This window comes from Schistocerca americana, chromosome 2 (genome assembly GCF_021461395.2).
Source record: "Schistocerca americana isolate TAMUIC-IGC-003095 chromosome 2, iqSchAmer2.1, whole genome shotgun sequence".
Taxonomy (NCBI): Eukaryota; Metazoa; Arthropoda; class Insecta; order Orthoptera; family Acrididae; genus Schistocerca; species Schistocerca americana.
Window position 1 is genome coordinate 77032290 of NC_060120.1, and position 8338 is coordinate 77040627.

The following is an 8338-nucleotide window of genomic DNA, read 5'->3' on the forward strand; positions in this document are numbered from 1 at the left end:
GACAAACGTATCGATTCAATAACACTTCGAAGAAAGCCAGAATACGTACACTAGTAGCAGTTGCGTCCAGAGCGATTAGTAGTGCAAACTAAAATCTATTTCATCGTTTACGTCGTGACTAACGTGTGTAGCCAGACCCCCACCCCATCCCGTCCCTGCTATTCGTGGGTACACTCTAGATACCATTTGTTATTTTCGCAGGTAATATTTCTTCCTACTCTCTGCAGCTATCTCTGTACTTTAGTGAAATTCTTCACCGTTTATTTTTTCACATTCTTTGAAATTGCTGAAATGGTGAACTCAAAAACAGAAAAAAATGATCATAGGCGTACTGGCCGTGACAGCCCATCTATGACAGCTGAGGGCACCTGGTGCAGGCTGCAATGGGCTTATCTGACCTAGATTATTATATATACAGCTACTAGTACTAATCGTTTAGGGTTTCTGTAAAATATTAATGAAGCCTGTCTGTATTTTTTCTTCAATCTGTATTTTATTTTTTTCGTTAACGTTGCTGATCTTGTAATGAGTTTTGTGTGGACACATGAAATGTAATGCTTTTTACCAAATCAGTATTGTTGTTCATTGGGTAATATTACTGTGATGTACTTATGTATATCAGAAGCTTCGCCCCATAGACCACAGATTACATTGACGGCGCGTGACATTACACTGAATCCAACATCGAAGTCACTTGACTCGGTGCAGGACGCTGAGTTTTTGTTATTACGGACAGTGTAGGGTGGAGTTGACACAGCTTTTTTCATTTGTAGCTTAAATGAAGCACTTGTTTTAGCAATAAAATAATTTACCTTATTGTTATTACACATGTAGTAGTGCAGTTAATCAGATTTCTCAGAAAATCCTAACAATAATGCTATGGTCATCGTTTTTACGTGTGGCCGGGTGAAACGTGCTGACAATTCTGTTTACCAGCAACAAAATTACAATTCTTCACTTAATATATGCCCAGAGAAGTCTTGTTTTCACCCTACACGCTTCACAAACGGATGAAAATCTTAATTGTGAAAGGTAACTATTTCAAAATACTTGCAGAAGTATTTCCATGAGTCGATAGTTAGGATGGCTGTTGGTCCTTTGATGCAAAACTTGATGAATGACTAAGATTTTAAGACGACATGTTGTTAATATGTAGCTCACTACAGAAGCATAATCAACGTTTCGTAGTATATTACGCTTCCTATTTTAATATCGTTTCAGTATCTGTACTGCATTGAGAAAAAGTCAGAAAATATTTGCGCGTATTTTATGTAAATACCTGAACTACGCACATAAACGAATTTCCTTTCTTACAATAGCACATAACATTGCACACACATTCTTGTGGAATCCTTAGGAAACTGATGTTGCGTGCGGAATTATTATATTGTCTTCCATTCCTGTGGAAGTAGTGAACTACAAGAATTCACAGTGCCAAAAAGGAGTATTCACTGAACAACAAATATTCTGTCGCTTGTTAAAAAGAGCTGTCAATACGCTTAAACCTGACCACATGTAAAAACGATAACAATTGCTTTATTATCAGGAAATTCGGAGAAAATACGTTAACTAGACTATTACATGTGTAACAGTGGTACTACAGTTCGTTGAATTGTCAAAATCAATGCTTGATTTCAGCTATAAATAGGAAAAACTGTAACTTTCAGCTCCACTTCACACAGTGCTTGAAGATAGGAACTCGGCATTCTGCCCCCCCCCCCCCCCCCCCCAGTCACGTGACTTAGATGCAGGTTTCAAGCCTTAACACGCCAGAGATAGGGAAATGCGCGGTCTATGTCACATATGGTCGATGCTTCGCCCCGTTGGGAAAATTAATATCTGTGAATAACGTCACGGAAAAAGAGACAGTTGAGGAACGATGATGAGTTTTGTTGTGTTACAGCTTCGTATAAATCTGTGTTCCACCACTGAAACGGACTATTGTCGTTTTGGTCAGTAAACTGTCAATGGTTTGGTTTAGTATGCTCAAAACTGCATCGGAATCTGCGTGAGTTCCGAGCTCATAAACAGTTTAATTTTGGGGATGTGAAGCATAACGGGAGGATTGAACATCAGCATTGATATTCGGCCAGCCGTCCATTGTTGCTTGTGGAAATCTATTTTCTCAATATTAAATTGACTGACTGGCCTTATCCTGTTCCGATTCTGAACCAGTGAAAGTTTATTTATGGTGTATTCTGGCAGACCAGTGATCGAAGAGACAACGCAGCGTCGCCCCCAGAGATCTTGCAGCAGTCGTCTGCACATCTCTGTACAATCGCACTGGCGACTGTACACAGACATTTCGTTGCTGCTGGGTATCAATACAAACAAACACCTATAGTAAATATTATTAAAGTGTATTATGTAGGTTTCATACAGTTTTCGTATTACTTTTATGCATCTCTCCTTCACTAAAACCTCAAATTAGAATTCCATTTGTGCTGTCAAGGGCTATTACAAGGTCAGAACTTTACGTAGTTCTCACATAACAAAGTGTGTTGACGTAACGGTTATGCTGCGGACACAAGTTCTCTATTACTTTGTTAATGCCTGGTAATATCAAACGCATAATTTAATTAACGGTATTTTGAAGAAACTGGGGATAAAGATTGGTTTTGCTCCACTGATCCGTTATTAAACGTAGTGCTCGTGAAGCATTGGAGGCGTTTATAACCACTTATCAGTCAGTTTATGTCGAAACGTTTTACAGCTGCATCATGTCATGCCAGGTGATCATTTATTCCTTGATGCTGAAATTAACTTTATTTCCATCAGGGATCATGTACTTCTTTGTTGATCGCACTGCTTAATAATTAAAGTTTCCCGCCAAGAACATTCTCAACAATGACAGATCTAAGTCGCTAACGGTAATAAATCAATGCCCATCAAACTGACTAACTTGGTGAAAGACGCTTTCGTAAAACAACGTTGCGCTGCCTACCCACATATCCACCTTCAATAGCAAACAGAAAATGGTTCAAATGGCTCTGAGCTCTATGGGACTTAACATCTGAGGTCGTCAGTCCCCTAGAACTTAGAACTACTTAAACCCAGCTAACCCAAGGACATCACACCCGAAGCAGGATTCGAACCTGCGACCGTAGCGGTTGCGCGGTTCCAGACTGAAGTACCTAGAACCGCTCGACAACACCAGCCGGCAGCAAACAGAAACCCAGAGTTATTTATTGTGTCTCACTTATATGCATTTATTTTGTATCTGACTGAAGTGTGCTTGTGAGCTGTATCAGCGATCTCACTCAGTCTTTCTCAGATATAGACGTCCCTTCGGTGACTCACGTATCGATGAGGATGAAATCCGGCCGCTGTGGCTGAGCGGTTCTAGGCGCTTCAGTCCAGAAACGCGCTGCTGCTATAGTCGCAGGTTCGAATCCTGCCTCGGGCATGGATGTGTGTGATGTCCTTAGATTGAAGTAGGCCTAGTTCTAAGTCTAAGGGACTGATGACCTCAGGTGTTATGTCCCATAGTGCTTAGAGCCATCTGAACTTTTTTTTTTCTTTTTTTTTTTTTTTTTTGGATGAAACACGAACACCCAGACTCTGAGGGAACAAAGTCTCCGACCTGGCCACCTGGCCTGGCCGGGAGTCGAAAATGGTGCCATGCGACCCACATAGGTTGCGACACCAACAACTGGGCCACGAAATGTGGACGTGGTTTGAATTTATAATAATGTCTACTACTGTTTTTAATACGCTTATCACTTATTCACTCTTCTCTACAATCTTTTTTCGTTTACATTAAATCTTACATGCGATGATGAAAAATTCGCACTTAGCGTGATTCCTTGCACAGTAGCAATGAAAAGATGTCATTAAAATTTTTCAGCAATATTGACGGCGAATAATGGCTGTTTCTCAACCCTGTAATTATTCGTACGGCAAACATATTTATTCAATAGGTTATAACAGTGCTACCCAGCAGCAGGAGCAGGTAGAGTGTGAGAGGAAATACTTAAAGTTTAAGATTCGGTTCCTGTTATACACAAATTTGATAATTTTGTTTGCATGATATAGGATACAGCAAATTTTCTAGAAAACAAATGCAATTACTCAACACTAACACAGAAAGTACGCATTTTACAATAATGCGTTCATTCATTTTCCTTACCACGTGTCACACTTCTATTTGTTTTCCGGTACATTGTCGGTATTGCTTCCGCGTTCGCGCAAAGTAAAAAATTAAAAAAAAAAATAAAAATGCTGACTGCACCCATATTCTTCTTTTTTCACCCTGCTTCTCTTGTTCTTCAATACAGAAATCGTATTTTAATCACATCCATTTTGAATGACGCACTACGAATTTGATTTTAACTGGCGGTTCTTGCGAGTATGATGTGCAAGCAGTCGTTTTTTTTTTTAATTTTTGAAGCGAGTTTTTTTTGTAGAAGTAACTAGTTTTCGAGCCATTGTGGACTCATCATCAGCTGGAGATGTTGCAGTGAATGGAACAGATAAAATTTCCTTGTGATACCGTCATCTGATTATGTGACTACAGTGGCTCGAAAACTAGTTAGTGGTGCAGAAAATAAATAGTATAAAAAATTCTAAAAGCGTCTGGTTGCATATGTGCCAACATAAACCGCCACTGAAATTATATTTTTTCTAGGTAGCATGCCTTGGACCAAAGGTACCACATAGTAACGCGATTTTAATGCTATTAATTAGCACTATCTGATCTCCTACGTTTCCAGATTCCGATATGGCTTGAATGAAGAGAGTTACCATACATATGCTTACAATGCTGCCAAATTGCTATTTTCGAAGTCCATTTTCTACTGAAAATACGCACAATACGAAATTTTGTTAGATGTTTTTGTATTCCTATAGTTCGTCAAACAGCGCTGTGAAGTCCGAATGCGCGAATGTTTCTTCACTTTTTTTATCACCATAATCATGAGTGAGCTGCTATCGATAATATGATAAAAGATTTCTTCGGAGTGCCAGCATTGCGACGTTCAGCTAATAGCATTCATATTGATATTGTATGTCATCCACCCGCGTTCCTGTACGTACCAAAGCACTAATTAATACACTGACCGAGAAAAAGTCGCAACACCAAAAAATAATTAATTAGAGTAATGAAATCTTGGAAACGCATTTGTAGGTAACCTATTTAAGTAACTAACATTGCAGGATCACACGTTAATGTAAGCGCAAGATAAGCCATTGCAAAAGTGAACTAGTGGTACATTACTGACTGGTGTAACCGCCAGAATGTTGAATGCAAGCATGAAAAAGTGCATGCATTGTGTTGTACAGGCGCCGGGTGTCAGACTGTGCAATGGAATTCGTATCTGTTGCACTTGGTCGGTTAATACAAGGTCGGTTAACCTTGTTTGTAGATGACGCTGGAGTTGTCGTCGGATGATGTGCCATATGTGGTCGATTGGAGACAGATCTGGAGATCGAGGAGGACAAGGCAACATGTCGACTCTCTTTAGATCATGTTGGGTTGTTGTTTTTGTGGTCTTCAGTCCAGAGACTGGTTTGACGCAGCTCTCCATGCGACTCTATCCTGTTCAAGCTTCTTCATCTCCCAGTACCTGCTGCAACCTACATCATCCTGAATCTGCTGAGCGTATTCATCTCTCGGTCTCCCTCTACGACTTTTACCCTCCATGCTGCCCTCCAAATACTAAATTGGTGATCCCTTGATGCCTCAGAGTATCCCTACTTCTGGTCAAGTTGTTCCACAAATTTCTCTTCTCTCCAATTCTATTCAATACCTCCTCATTAGTTATGAGATCTACCCATCTAGTCGTCAGCATTCTTCTGTATCACCACATTTCGAAAGCTTCTATTCTCTTCTTGTCTAAACTATTTATCGTCCGTGTTTCACTTCCATACATGGCTACACTCCATACAAATACTTTCACAAACGACTTCCTGACACTTACTATACTGGATGATAACAAATTTCTCTTCTTCAGAAACGCTTTCCTTCCCATTGCCAGTCTACATTTTATATCCTCTCTACTTCGACCATCATAAGTTATTTTGGTCCCCAAATAGCGAAACTTATTTACTGCTTTAAGTGTCTCATTCCCTAATCTAATACCCTCAGCATCACCCGACTTAATTCGACTACATTCCATTATCCTCGTTTTGCTTTTGTTGATGTTCATCTTATATCCTCCTTTCAAGACACTGTCCATTCCGTTCAGCTGCTCTTCCAGGTCCTTTGCTGTCTCTGACAGAATTACAATGTCACCGGTGAACCTCAGAGTTTTTATTTCTTCTCCATGGATTTTAATTCCTAATCCGAATTTTTCTTTTGTTTCCTTTACTGCTTGCTCAATATACAGATTGAATAACATCGGGAATAAGCCAAAACCCGGTCTCACTCCTTTCCCAACTACTGCTTCCCTTTCATGCCCCTCGACTCTTACAACTGCCATCTGGTTTCTATACAAATAGCCCTTCGCTCCTTGTATTTTACCCCTGCTACCTTCGGAATTTGAAAGTGAGTATTCCAGTCAACATTGTCAAATGCTTTCTCTAAGTCTACTAATGCTAGAAACGTAAGTTTGCCTTTCCTTAATCTATTTTCTAAGATAAGTCGTAGGGCCAATATTGCCTCACGTGTTCCAACATGTCTACGGAATCCAAACTGATCCTCCCCGAGGTCGGCTTTTACCAGTTTTTCCATGTGTCTATAAAGAATTCGTGTTAGTATTTTGTAGCCGTGGCTTATTAAACAGATAGTTCGGTAACTTTCACATCTGTCAACGCCTGCTTTGTTTGGGATTGGAATTATTATGTTCTTCTTGAAGTCTGAGGGTATTTCGCCTGTCTCATACATCTTACTCACCAGATGGTACCGTTTTGCCAGGACTGGCTCTCCCAAGGCTATCAGTAGTTCTGATGGAATGTCGTCTACTCCCGGAGCCTTGTTTCGGCATAGGTCTTTCAGTGCTCTGTCAAACTCTTCACGCAGTATCATATCTCCCATTTCATCTTCATCTACAACCTCTTCCATTTCCATAATATTGTCCTCAAGTACATCACCCTTCTACAGACTCTCTATGTGGGCGGGCGTTATCCTGTTGGGAAACACCTCCTTGAATGCTTTTCGTGAATGGCAACAAAACTGGTCGAATCACCAGACTGACGTACAAATTTGCACTCAGAGTGCGTGGTATCATCACGAGAGGGCTCCTGCTGTCATACTCCATGTGTAGGTGCAGTGCGTTTAGCATGCACAGAGGTTGGGTGCAGACCCTCCAGTGGCCTCCTAACCAGCACGCGGCCATCGCTGGCACCGAGGCAGAAACAGCTTTCATCAGAAAACACAACATATCTCCATTCTGCCCTCCAGTCAGCTACCACTGGACACCACTGAAGTCGCAAATAGCGGTGGTTTGGGGTCAGTGGAGGTCTTCCCTCTCAGCAGTGCCACATGGCCGTTCGGAGCCCGATCTTCTTGCGACCGTGCATTCTCGTGACCACCAATGCCAGTAGTCATGTACAGTGGTTACATTCCTGCCAAGTCTTTATGCAGTCTCACCTTCTAGTAGCCCTACTACACGATCCCGATCAAACTCAGTGAGGTGCTGATGATGGCGTCTTTGTCACCTTAAAACACTCCGTCTTCAGGCCACAAGTGGCCCATCGGGACCATGCGACCGCCGTGTCATCCTCAGTTGAGGATGTGGATAGGAGGGGCGTGTGGTCAGTACGCCGCTCTCCCGGTCGTTATGATGGTTTTCTTGACCGGATCCGCTACTATTCGGTCGAGTAGCTCCTCAATTGGCATCACTAGGCTGAGTGCACCCCGAAAAATGGCAACAGCGCAAGGCGGCCCGGATGGTCACCCATCCAAGTGCCGACCACGCCCGACAGCGCTTAACTTCGGTGATCTCACGGGAACCGGTGTATCCACTGCGGCAAGACCGTTGCCTTTGTCACCTTAGAGGCAATTTTGAATTACATCAACTCACTACGTTCGATCTCAAACATAATTAACAATTACCGTTGCCTCGATTGTTTAAAAGCAAATCTGATTTGCGTCCTCATAGTGGCACCACTAACACCGCTCTCCTGCGACTGGTGCAATATTTGTATAGACATCATGTTTCAGATGTAGAAACACGCCTAACAACTGACGTTTATGCTCCTTCTTGGTGTTGCGATTTTTTCCGTCAATAAGAGAAATATTTGATTATTCCTTCCGTAAGTCTTACATGTTAAAATAAGTACGAACATTGTTTTCCGTATTGGCCTGAGATTCCAGTTTCTTCAGTTTACTTATTTCAGTTTTTTATACCAGGCAAAAAAATACCATCTTTGGTCACAAATTGCGCTCTTATTCGAGATT

At 41.4% G+C, this 8338-nt stretch overlaps 1 pseudogene; it reads right to left on the bottom strand.

Annotated features, from left to right (window-relative positions):
• Positions 1-7803: 7803 nt before the first annotated feature.
• On the bottom strand, positions 7804-7921 carry LOC124597473 (annotated as a pseudogene).
• Between the last annotated feature and the right edge of the window lie 417 nt (positions 7922-8338).